Raw genomic sequence first — 14,154 nt, 5'->3', positions numbered from 1 at the left:
TACCTTTCAGACTCCTGGTCATCCTCCTTTCAGGACTTTGGCGAAAGCTTTGCCATTGCACTTGACATCTCAAAGGCTTTCGATCGAGTCTGGCATAAATCTTTAATTTCCAAACTGCCCTCCTACGGTTTCTATCCTTCTGTGCCTTCATCGCTAGCTTCCTTTCTGCTCGTTCTATAGCCGCTGTTGTAGACGGCCATCGTTCTTCTCCTAGATCTATCAACAGTGGTGTTCCTCAGGGCCCTGTCCTATCACCAACTCTCTTCCTTTTATTCATCAATGATCTTCTAAGCTGTACATCTAACCCTATCCACTCATACGCTGATGACTCCACCCTTCACCTTTCCATTCGGTTCCCGCAATGCCCATCTCAACAGTTACTTCAACAAACAAGGGATGAGGCTATGGCACACCTAATGTCTGACTTGGCTCGTATCTCTGACTGGGGTAAAAATAATATGGTTGTCTTTAATGCATCTAAGACTCAGTTCTTACACCTATCAACCCGACAAAATCTTCCACAGGTATACCCACTAATGTTTAATAATATTCAGCTTAATCCTGCATCATCCTTGAACATGCTTGGGGTTTCATTTACTCGGGACTTATCTTGGAAAGATCATATTACATCTCTTGTAAAATCTGCTTCCAAGAGATTGGGTGTGCTAAGCCGACTCCGCTCTTTCTTTACCCCTGTGCAATTGTTGACTCTATACAGGGGTTTTATCTGCCCCTGTGTGGAGTACAACTCTCATGTGTGGGGAGGCTCCCCATATACAGCTCTTCTCAATAGGGTGGAGTCAAAGGCTTTTCGTCTCATTAACTCTCCTCCTCTTACTGACTCCCTTCAACCCCTGTCTCTTCGCCGCACTGTTGCATCTTTATCTCTTTTCTATCGCTACTTTAATGGTCACTGCTCCTCTGAACTGTCTGCTTGCATTCCTCCACCTCTACGACGGGCGCGTAGCACCCGTCTGGCAGCAGACTCTCATCCTTTTTCTGTCCAACTCTCTAATGCAAGAGTTAACCGTTACTCCCAGTCTTTCATTTATGCAACAGGTCAGCTCTGGAACTGTCTCCCTCTGTCTGTATTTCCTGCTGCCTATGATCTCCAGTATTTCAAACGCAGTGTGTCCAGGCATCTCAAAATGATCGGATCTTGAATTTGGCTCTATATTGTATTTTGTTTTTCTCTTGGGGGGAACTGTTACTGCGGGCTCATGGCCTTTGGTTCCTTCTTCCTCGCATTAAAAAAAAAAAAAAAACAGTCACTGAGGTCCACACCAAGCTCCTGAGTTAGTAAATGGAGGCGAACGGCAAGTGGCCGACGCACCCCCCACAGAAGGTGTTGATGCAGGGGGGTACAGGCCACATTGCCGATATTACTTTTCCTCGATGTTCTGAGGCCATAGGACCAAGCCAGGTGGTCACGGCGAATACAGAGGGGAGGCACATTCGCCTCCACTTCCATACAAGCTACACGGGTACACCGGAAGGCTCCAAGACACATTCACAAACATTTATTCTGGAACACATCCAATCCTTTCAGCGTGGCATTGGATGTCAAGCCATACACCTGACTGGCATAGTCTAGCTTCGATTGAATAAGGGACTTATACACCATTAATAAAGATTTTCTGTCGGCACCCCATGTAGTACCCGCTAGGTACTTGAGGACATTTACTGATTTATCACAACGAGCAAGCAAATTATCAACATAAATTTTGAAGTTCAAACGACTATCTAAATGTATTCCCAAAAACTTTACAGAATTTTTAAAAGGTACCGCCTGATTATCCAGAGTTAAGCACAAATTAGGAACGTTACGATTAGTAAAGACTACAGTGGCACGCTTAGGGACGGAAAACTTAAATCCCCATTGCAAGGCCCATTGGTGGACAGAATCAAGGACTGCTTGAATCCGCCCAGCCGAAAATATTGCATTATGGGAAGAGTGCCATATTGCGCAATCATCAGCATAGAGCGAGTATTGAAGATTCCTCGGGATGGGAGCTGATGACAAAATATCATTGATCAAAATACTAGATAAGGTGGGACTAAGAACACTTCCCTGCGGCACCCCGTTTCCTGGATAAATATATCCGATGTTACATTACGGGGCAGTTTGATAGAGAAAGTTCTATCTCTTAAGAGTTTTGAAATAAAAATAGGAAAATTACCTCTTAAACCATCAGCATAGAGCTTCATTAGTATACCGTGTCACCATGTCATGTCATAGGCTTTTTGGATGTCCAAGAACACCTCTATCATGAATTCTTTATTGGCAAATGCTTCTGCAATACAATGCTCCAAATTCATTAAATGACCTAGTGAACGTCTGTATTTACAGAAGGCACATTGTTGATCATTTAACAGATTCTTTTACTCTACAACAAGAAGAAGCCTATTATTAACCATGCGTTCCATGACCTTACATAGACAAGAAGTCAACACAATAGGACGAAATCAAGTGGGATTCATAACACGACCAGCCTCTTTGGGTATCGGTATGACGTGCGCAAAGTGTCATGAATTTGGGAACGTTTGAGACGCCCATATCTCATTGTACATTGCTAACATCTTAATCAGGTTGTTCTGATTAAGATGCTGGATCATACAGCATGTGATGGTGTCTGGTCCAGGGCTGGTGTCTTTACAGGATTTAAGGGCAAGGAGCAGTTCATCTAGCGTAAACTCTTGGTTGTACGGGAAGTCTACGTCTTCTGTTGCAAAGTCTATTACTTGTAACTCAGCCGTGCGTTAATGATGTTGGAAACGCTGGTCATAATTGGCTGAGGTACTTACATGGGAAAAACTCCTGGCGAGGATGTTAGCAACGTCCACGGGCTCGTCATAGATGGTGTTATTCACCTGCAGGGTGGTGATGGGGAAGTATGGGTTTTTATTATTTAATATTCTCATGGTGGACCAGACTTTATTTAATGGTGTTGTACGAGTCACCGTGGACACAAAGGACAGCCAGGAGTCACGTTTGGCCCTTCTCATTATTCTCCTTGTCTCAGCCTGTGCCTGTTTGTATGCAATAAAATTTTCCTCAGTGGGCTGACTATAAAAAATCCTGTATCTCCTATTGCGTTTTCTTAATGCTTGTCGGCAATCCATCATCCACCAATGTGTTCTATGCTTTGCATGAACTGTAGAAGTCTTGGGAATAGCAGCTTCAGCTGTGGGTTATGTGGAAGTAGTTACATTTTCGACCTTAACATGCATGGTCTCACCAAATATATCTAAATTGGCGATCCTTGAGAAGGATCCCCAATCTGCTTTCTTATAGCTAAATTTTGGAGGTGGAGGGTCCGAAACGATGTTGCGTGTATAAGAAAGACAGATGGGTAAATGATCACTTCCCAAGAAGTCGTCATAAGGGTCCCATGAGAAATCTTGATGTATACCAGGGGAGGCCAAAGATAAGTCAATGGCCGAAAAGTTACCAGTACGATCATCTACACGAGTTGCTCAACCATCGTTCAGAAGACAGAGGTTGGACTGTAGTATTAGGTCAGCTACTTGCTCCCCACGACCATCGATCCTCAAGCTAACCCACTAATAGTGACGGGCTTTAAAATCGCCCAACACTAACTTATTGCCAGGAAGATGGTCAAATAGTGAATTTAAAGCATCACTATCAATGGGGCCATGTGGAGGACAGTACAGAGAGCAAATAGACAGATACGTGTTATTAAATTTTACTCCTCACGTGACAGTTTCCAGAGTAGAATTTACAATCACTTCCGTTTGTGGGTATGATTTGTGTGTGTATATGGCAACTCCATGACCTTCATATCTTCTATACGAGTGATAGTGTTGGAACTGTGGAGGATCAGGATGATCCTCCTGGCACATCTCCTGTAAACAAACAACGTCTGGCCTGTGTAAGGAAAGCTAGATTGCTATATTTTGTAACTTATTCCCCACACCTCTACAATTCCACTGTAATATGGTGAATGCGACAGTTTAAGATTTACGAGGGTGGCCAGTGCTCTTAGTTTTCTTTATGCCGCCTGCCAACAGGCGAGTGGCTACCGGGGAACCTTTCCCGGTGCTTGTTCATGGAGACCTCCATATTTTTGTCTATAACAAGGCTCCCAGACTCCACCGAGGAAGAGCTGTTCTTTCTCTCCCTCACTGGACCAGGAGCGGGAAGGACATGAAGACATGACTGTTTAGTGAGGGTGGTCAAATTAATCTTGTCAGACTTATCAGACTTCTGTTTTGGCCGCACTGACTGCGAAGGAGCAGTGGCAGCCTGAGAGTATGAAGTAGCAACAGGGATGTCTGTGAGAGAGTTGAAACATACAGGAGGCTTAGACTGAGAGGTAGGGCGTGGGGCATGAGGAGCGAATGTAAGGTCAGTCTGTGTCTCAACGATGCACATCATGAGACGGGACACAACCGCTGATGCATAGGAGATATTGGGCTTGGGAGTTGCATGGAACTCCTTTACCTTCTTCCTAGCATCGTAGAAGGAAATGCCCTCTGTCGCTTTCACTGTGCAGACTTCTTTCTCCTCCTTCCACTTGGGACAAGCCCTCGAGGAAGTGGAGTGAGCATCCTTGCAGTGAAAGCAGCACTCAGTCTCGGATGTACAGTTGTCAGCAGAGTGACCTACAGCCGCGCACTTGCCACACACACTAAGTCTTTTCGTGGTGTCCATAGAACTGACATTTTGAGCAACAAAGGGGATTTGGAATGTACGGTCTGACATTTACAATTTCATATCCTATTTTCACATTAGTAGGTAGAGATATTTTTCTGAAAGTCAAGACTACTGTGGCTGTCTTCGTCTTTATGCCTTCCTGGAAACGAGTGATGAAGCAGGCAACAATGACATCTTGCTGAGCAAGTTCCTGTATGATCTCTTCCTCACTCATCACCATGAGATCTCTGCAAGTGATAACACCCTTGCAGGAATTCATGGATGTTCAGGTCTTGGCCTCGACATCATTGTAGTGAAACTTGTGCAGCTTCAGCAAGTCTTTAACCTGGGAGGAGTTGAAAGTCTTTACTAGGAGGTCTCCATTTCCAAGTTTTTTTTACTTGTTCCACCTCTCCCTCACAGTGGTCAATCACCTTATTGACAATGAAGGGATTGAGTCTGGACAGGAGAGTGGAACCTAGAGCATGAAGCGTTATGTAAGTCGCATTCTCAAGGGGAACGTCAAGTGGGGATCGAGTCTGGCGTCCGTCAGTCTGGGGGTGGTCTGTCACGGCAGGACAATTGTCGTCAGGACTACCTCCCCCCCTGAAGGGGGGGAGGCAGTAGGGGCGTCCGCCATAGTTACCACTTCCCCCTCGCGGGGGAAATGGGAAGAAAGAGAAAAACAAGCAAGGGACAAAGTACCTGGGAAAGACACACCTAGTCTGAGATTACCTTCTCAAACCACTCTCGGGAGGATGCGCCTGTGTGTTACTCCCACCCCAGAGCGATCAGTGGGGGGTACACTCCAGAGGTGAGGAAGCAGAGGCAATGTCAGGAAACATTATATAGACACTTACTATATCTCTAAAGGGCTGGGAGGAAAATTAGTATTAGCTAACCTACCTTTTATTCATGCTATTTACAAAAAATGCCGGTGAGGCAGCCCTGCAAAGCTAGAGAACCAAAAAAACACGTCCGTACTCCCCACGACCATGCATCAAAGTCCCTATTTCATCGTACTAAAGATGTGAACTATATCAAGACTTGATGTGGCTTCAGTTATACTCGTAGTTGTTTATGCCACACTGATGTTAGCCGCTTATTCCTGCTGCCAGGTTGATAGGCCAAATTTTTTTTTTCCAGTCATGTCTCTACCGGATACGTTTATGTGAAGCTGCAATACGTGGTGAATGTTTTTGGCATATCAGATAGTGCCACAATTCCAGGGGCTCGAATGGTGAATGAATGGAAGCATGGCCCATTGGACTAGGCAAATTTGGGCTGTCTGGACGTTGGTACTCCTCACCCTGCCCTAAGGTGGGAAAGGAGGTTCGGATGATGATGATGATTCAGAGGTCATGTCCTCAGAAGCCGTATAAAAGCTGATGGTGGCTGTTCCCTTCCTTCACCCACCCTATACTGATTACCGGTGGTGTGGGAGGACCAACAAATGTATACACTGGGTTCATGGCTCATCCTCTTAATTTTATGGTAGAGTAAACTTATCAAACTGTTTTCTTGACCCCGGATATGCAACCTTACTAATCATAACACTGTAGGAAACCTGGGGTAGGATATTCCCACGGAAAAAAAGAAAATGGTTGTTATGCATTTAATGAGCCTCAAAAGTACATGAAATCTTACAACTATTGTGCTTCCTTTTTAACCTAAACTGAATATCAGATAATTTTCTAACTGTGAAAAAAAAAATGTACACATACCCGGAAAGTATCGTTACACCTCCTGCGTGAAACAAAATGTGACCACGACCGAAAGCGTTGAACATAGGCCGGCGAGGAAATATCCTAGTGGGCCTGCTATCAAATTTTTCGTTCGTGGTGTCACTTTGTTTTGCGCGAGAGGTGAAACGATACTTTTGCTGGTGAATGTACACAGAGCATATTGTAGGGGAAATGCTTTTCAGTTTTGTGGGCGATAAACTGGGATACATAATTCCAATAAGCACAAGCACCTAGGAACAGGGGTACACATAAGACGCTGCCACCTGCAAAGAGGGTCTAAGGGCGGGTGAAGGTAGAGGGAAGCAAAGATCCGCAGCTCACGTAATTACCACGTGACCACCAATGACGCAGTTAGTGAGATATTATTACCCCACTCTGCCCCTCCAGGATTAATTGCTTACCTGCACTTTTCATGTGGTTGTCTGTGCACTGTTATTCTTAACAATCTGTTATGAGGCTTCCAAACAACCGTGATTTCTCCTCAAATATCAGTCTTATACAGGATGAGATATACAGTAATAGGGTAAAGTGAGTGTCAATTACAATATTCGACTTATTAATTTCCACTGATATTATCATTCAAAACAAATTTAACTCAATATATTATATCATCTGCATTCATGTAGTTTCACCATACCTTCACTTATGCTTGCTCCATTAACAAAAGTCTTTGCTTCTCAGTAATATTTATTCTTAACTCATTCATTTCTACACAGATATGCCCCTTCCTTAACTTTAACATTATGAGCATTTTTTTTTTTTTTTAATGCAAGGAAGAAGGAACCAAAGGACAGGAGCCTGCAAATTGTTCCCTCCAAGAAAAAAACAAAAACAAAACAACAGAGCCAATTCAAGATCCGTTCATTTCGAGATGCCTGGACACACTGCGTTTGAAAAACTGGAAAGCATAGGCAGTAGGAAATGCAGACAGGGGGAGACAGTTCCAGAGTTAACCTGTTGAATGCATGAAGGACTGGGAGTAACAGTTAATTCTTGCTTTAGAGAGCTGGACAGAAAAAGGATGAGGGTTTGTTGCTAGACGGGTGCTACGCGCCCTTTGTACAGGTGGAGGGATGCAAGCAGACGGTTCAAAGGAGCAGTGACCACTGAAGTAGCAATAGAAAAGAGATAAAGATGCAACAGTGCAGCTAAGAGGCAGAGTTTGGAGACGGCCAGGAAGAGGAGGTGAGTTAATGAGACGAACAGCCTTAGACTCCACCTTGTTGAGAAGAGCTGTGTGTGGGAAGTCTCCCCACACGTGAGAGTTGTGCTCTGTACAGGGGGGGAAAAAAACCGTGTGTAAAGTCAACAATTGTTCAGGGGTAAAGAAAATATGGAGTCGGTATAGCACACCTCATCTCTTGGAAGCAAGTTTTACAAGAGAGGTAATATGATCTTCCCAAGATAAATCGCGAGGTAATGAAACCCCTAGTATGATTAAAGATGATCCAGGATTGAGCTGAATATTGTTAAAAATTAGAGGATACACCTGTGGAAGTTTCGTTGGGTTGGTAAATGTAAGAACTGAGTTTCTGAAGCTTTAAAAACAACATGATTACTTTCATCCCAGTCTAAGATACTAGCCAAGTCAGACATTAGGGGTGCCATAGCCTCATTCCTTGTTTGTTGAAGTAACTGCTGATAAGGACGCTGTGGGAATCTGATGGAAGGGTGAAGGGTGGAGTCATCAGCGTATGAATCGATAGGATTAGATATACAGCTTAGAAGTTCATTGATGCATAAAAGGAACAGAGTTGGTGATAGGACAGAGCCCTGAGGAAAACCACTGTTGATAGATCTAGGAGAAGAACGATGGCCGTCTACAACAGCAGCTATAGAACGACCACAGAGGAAGCAATAGATGAAGGCACAGATAGAAGTACAGAAACCGTAAGAGGACAGTTTTGAAATTAAAGATTTATGCCAAACTCGATCGAAAGCCTTTGAGATGTCAACAGCAATGGCAAAGCTTTTCCCAAAGTCCCGAAAGGAGGATGACCCGAAGTCTGAAAGATAGGTGAGAAGATCGCTAGTGGAGCGTCCCTGACGGAACCCATACTGACGATCTGAAAGAAGGTTATGATAGGAAAGATGCTTTAAAATTTTTCTGTTAAGAATAGACTCGAAAACTTTTGAGACACAGGTTATAAAGTAATTTGGCGATATTTAGAGGGTTGGGAATAATCACCCTTCTTTGGGACTGGCTGAATGAGAGCAAATTTCCAGCAAGAAGGAAAGGTACAAGTTGATACACAAAGGCGAAAGAGTTTACCTTGGCAGGGTGTAAGCACAGAAGCACAGTTCTTGAGAACAACAGGAGGGATCCCATCAGGTCCATATGCCTTGTTAATAATGAGGCCAGTGATGGCAGAAAATACATCAATTGAAAAAATTTAGATGTCAACCAAGATGAAGTGCAAGGAGGGATGTGATGGAGGAACAGTACCGAAATCATCTAAGGAAGAACTGGAGGAGAAAGTCTGTGGGATGAGTTCTGCTTTATCAGAAGAAGAAATAGCTACAGAGCCATCAGAGTGGAAAAGTGGAGGAAATGATGAAAGGTAAATTTTTTAGAGAGGTTTTTGGCAAGGTGCCAGAAGGAGTGGGAAGAGTTAGAGCTGGAGAGCTCAGAGCATTTGGTACGAATGAAATTATTTTTAGCAGAGCGAAGAACAGACTTAGCACGATTCCCAGCAGAAACATAACAGAGATGAGATTCAGGGGTGGGATTTCTCCGGTACCTTTTGTAGGCCTTCTCTATGTTGTGGACAGCGTTTGAACATGTGATTAAACCTTTTTTTTTTTTTTTCATTTGTCATAGGATATGAGAAAGGAATGTATGCTTCCATGCCCGAGAGAATAACCTTCGTAATGCACAAGGCACACTAAGATGGCTGTCGGCCGTGGATGCAATATTCATTCCAGAGAAAATCAAAGAAGTACTGCCTGAGGGCATCCCATTCAGATCGATGATTTCCAGGTATCAGTACCATTCCTGCTGGCCATTTTTCTGCTTGGGATCGCTTTGCACGTTGGCTGGCACACACTGGACATTATCAATCAAAGGTGAGCATGTTGTACCTCTTGTGACCAATTAAGAGCAGTCATAAATGTCCACGGGAAAACACTGTTACCGTTTACTACTAACAGTGACAAGAAACAGTATAGATGGTAAGAGACACGAAGACCCTGATGGTTTCTGAGTGGCTGATGATTTGAACTCCATTGTGTCTCTCTCACCAGCGGTCTATTGGTTACCGTGTTTGTAATAGTCTTGGACCATTTTGACTCCCGTGTTGACGTGATAAATATGTGATGAGATATCATACTGAAATTTCTAAAATATTACACAGAAAAAGCATAACCATACGAATCATGGTTTTATGTATTTATTTTTATTTCATTTTTGTCGTTGGTAGACTCCTTACTTATACCACAGTTCTTGCCATCGTCGAACTGAACTGGCTTTTATTTGGTTTATTGAACACTGAAGCTGGTCACTTTTATATATTAAGGTCTGACTAGTATTCATTTTTATAAACATCGTTTGTACTGGGAGTTTATGTGTATTTGAAATTGCATATTTTGTAACTTTAAACCTTTAACATATTGCGAGGAGACATGCACATTAAAAGGACGGTCAAAAGTATTCAATTTTATTAGTGACATTTATTGTTGGCGAGTATTTAGTGGACTTGCGTGCTCTGTGCTCTTACCAAATCTTATACGGTTACCCAGACATATATAATAATAACGACAGTTAGGTTAAAGGTTCAGACCCAGCAGAGTTAGGTTCTCAAGCTAGGTAGCAGACGACATCTAGAAGTTTCCCATTACACGCCCTCCACGGTGGGATGTATTTTTCAGATCGCTATAACGACTTAACTATTGATTTCTTTATTAGTTTCTCCCAAATTTTACCAGAACGTGTGTGTCTAATGATGTACGTGGAAGTATTAAAAGAAAAGGACCAATTAAAGCATATTTTCTTCTCAGCATGAAAGGAAAATAAGAGTAACAGTGATTATCATTTCCATTTCGATAGACCATATCTCAACAGAGGGTATAGCCTATGAATATGTTATTATGATCAATATGGACAAATTTAAGAGAGAATGTTCATGAATTGTAAATAATTAAGATTATTATTCATATTTTTCATTCTAGCTACATTTGGCATGTCTGAAACGATGCTACGCCCCTTGGTGACCCAAAAGGTACTTATTTTTCTTTATATTTATAGGGCAGTGTTTGGAACCTCCCTGTACTGTTGTTTGCAGATGATACTGTGTTGTTAAGTGAAGACGAAGGGGAGCTGCAAGGCTTGGTGAATGAGTTTGGGAGTGTGTGTAAGAAACGGAATCTAAAGGTGAATGTAGGGAAGAGTAAAGTTATGGTCTTCGAGAGAAATGGAGTCAATGAATGTACAGTGAGGTTGGATCAGGAGGAAATGGAAAATGTGAGTACGTTTAAGTACTTGGGCAGTGTGATGAGTAAGGATGGAAGTTTGGAGGGTGAAGTGCTTGAGAGGGTACAACAAGGAAGAAAGGTTGCTGGTTCCTTGAAAACAGTGATAAGAAACAGGGGAGTGAGAATGGAAGTGAAAAGTTACATGACAATATTGTGTTACCAACTCTAACATAAGGAAGTTAAGCTTGGACCTAGTTGAAGGGACACAAATCAAGAGTGAGAGCAGTGGAAATCAGCTATTTGAGAGAAGTCTGTGGAGTCACATGGGGAGACAGGCTGACAAATGAGGATGTGAAGGGGTGTTGTGGTGTGGATATGGATGTGATAGGAAGCGTTAGAGGAAACACATTGAGGTGGTTTGGCCATGTGGAGAGGATGGAGAGTGGAAGACTGACGAGGAGAGTGTATGTGAGTGAGGTGGAGGGGGAGAGAGGGAGGGGTAGGCCAAGGATGAGATGGAGGGATGGAGTGGAGAGGTATATGAGAGAGGGGTGTGTGAACTGGGAGCAGGGGAATGAAATGGCGGGGGACAGGTAGACATGGAGGTGATTTGTTTGTGTCCACCCCGGTATGGGATTGAGGCGTCTGGCAATAGATAGATAAATAGATTTATAGGGTCTCTAGTTTTGACCGCCATAATGGGAGCAGATTAACGCAGCCGTGATTCTGCAGCTTTTGTTATAGTTGCAGCTACAGATTATTCGTATACATGTTTCACCTCCAGTTGTTGACTCTCTTTCTCTCCCTCCCTCCCTCTCTCTCTCTCTCTCTCTCTCTCTCTCTCTCTCTCTCTCATTGATATGAAGGAAAAAAGTTACCTAAAGATTAAGAAAACCCTAAGTTTCCGACAGAACTTCACTGAACATGTGTGCTTGTTGGATCTCATTAGGCAGCATCCCCATCACAGGGTGCAATCACGAAAGACAAACTCGTCAGAATTATCGTAAATAAATGGAGGTCTTTGCTCACCTTCTGGCTCTCAGATGTAACCGTAATAACACGGTGGTCACTAATGAGGGATGGTTTAGATAACTGATAAGTGTTGCTGATATTCATTACTGTCAGAGTCTGGGTTTACCTAGTGAGACGGTAACTCATCTGAGGCAGGAATTCACAGTCGGTAACAATATTTATCCAAATATTTTGCCCCCTCTTCTTCTCAGTTTCTACCAACTAATCATCGTTAACTGAGGTTTGGTATGCCCCTCTGTCCATTAATGATTCTCACTGATATGAGACGTTAGGGGAGAATGTGACGGTCATATCATTGCTGTCCAGTAGACGCAGTGAACTAGTAGGCGAAGTTCTGTTCCCGACTGTGCTTTCATTAAGCATCAGTAATTAGTTATGCTTGTACACCTGTGAGGCAACCTCTTGCATATTTACGTATATATGTATGTGTACATATGTGTATCTGTATAGATATTATGTATAAAATTATGAATATATACAGTATCTCTCTCTCTCTCTCTCTTATATATATATATATATATATATATATATATATATATATATATATATATATATATATATATATATATATATATATTGTTACGGAACAGAGAGAGATAATGAACACTTCAAGTGAGAATACTAAAATCACTACTGTCCCGCAAAGTTCGAGGTTCAAAACAGGTTACATATATGGTTAACTGCAATAGCCTCTATTAATACGAATTTAGCAAGAGCAAATTTATCTAAGTCAGCCCTGATAAAATGAGAAAACCAGATAATGCTGAGTTAAAGCAAGATATAATATTCTTACAGATACAATATATTACCAATACTGGCTGACAGTATGGAACAAATATGAATCATAAAAACTTTACCAGGCTTACAAATTAACGCCTTAGGCTATACAGTACAAGAAAAATGGTAATAACACTTATAATCAAATTATACAGCAGCTAGATGGCTGGAGACTTCCTGAGCACTCACAAAAATAATAATATACTGTACAGGGGAGGACAGAGATGTGAACAGAATGAGGAGTAGATCTAAGTGGCAACTTATGCAGAGACTGAGCTCATTATATAGGGGCCGGCAGAGCTTGATTCAACTTGTAAGAAGGACGCGCAAATGAAGGCATAGGGGACGAAGATTTGACACTACTGCTCTGAACAACAGAAAGAATAACTTACTCTACTATAATGGGAGAAGGAGGGAGTGAGGTAGAACACGCAAGCCTGGTCACTATAGAAGCCACGTGGCGAATCGTGAACCAATATGCAGCATACTGTACATTAAGATCATACAAAGGATGATGCAATCATGAACAAAACTGTATCATAAGTTAGAATTATACAAGAGATGATGAAATCATAGGCTATGTAACACCTCCCCACAAAGAAAAAGAAATTTACATAGGAAATTTCTTATTACTCTAAAACAATCTGTCTAAAGTCTAGATAAGCAATCTGCAATAACATTTTCTTTCCCCTTGACATGTTGTATGTTTAATGAATACTCCTGAAGAAGAAATCTCCATCTTGTCAATCTCTGATTTTAATCTTTAAACCTACTAAGGAATTTCAGTGGGTTATGATCGGTATAAATGACTATGGGGTCAAAACCAGGACACAAATAAAATGAAAAATGCTGTAAACCCAAAATCAAGGCCAAAAGCTCTTTCTCAATAGCTGAGTAGTTCTTTTGAGGTGGAGTGAACTTCTTACTGTAATAAGATACAGGGTGTTCAATACCCTGATCATCCTCTTGCAGCAAAACAGCCCCACCTCCTGTATCACTTGCGTCAACAGCCATCTTAAAAGGCTTAGCAAAATTTGGAGTAGCGAGCACTGGCTGACTTTATAGGATAGCTTTAAGTTTACTGAAAGAGGATTCACAGTTATCGGTCCAGACAAATTTAACTCCCATTTTCAGTAGGTCTGTAAGTGGTGATACAAGAATTGAAAAGTTAAGAACAATTCTCCTGTAATAACCTACCATTCCAAAAAATCTTTGTAGCTCTTTCCTACTTTTAGGTCTGGGAAGATCACTTATAACCTGAACCTTAGCTCCTGGTGGTGCAACATGTCCATCACCAATTACGTACCCAAGGTACTGAACTTTAGCTTGACCAAACTCACACTTTGATAAATTAGCTACAAGATTAGCTTGAACCAAACGCTCAAGAAATTTACTGACATGGCATAGGTGATCATTCCACTTGTCACTGAAGATTAATACATCATCAATATAAACAACACACCCTGGCAAACCCTTTGTCACAACATTCATGAGCTTCTGAAAAGTGGCTGGTGCATTCTTCATACCATATGG

Source organism: Coenobita brevimanus, chromosome 31, assembly GCF_032717465.1.
Source record: "Coenobita brevimanus isolate Jiangsu-jjx chromosome 31, ASM3271746v2, whole genome shotgun sequence".
Classification (NCBI taxonomy): Eukaryota; Metazoa; Arthropoda; class Malacostraca; order Decapoda; family Coenobitidae; genus Coenobita; species Coenobita brevimanus.
The sequence above is the reverse complement of the archived record's forward strand: the minus strand, read 5'-3'. Positions refer to the sequence as shown.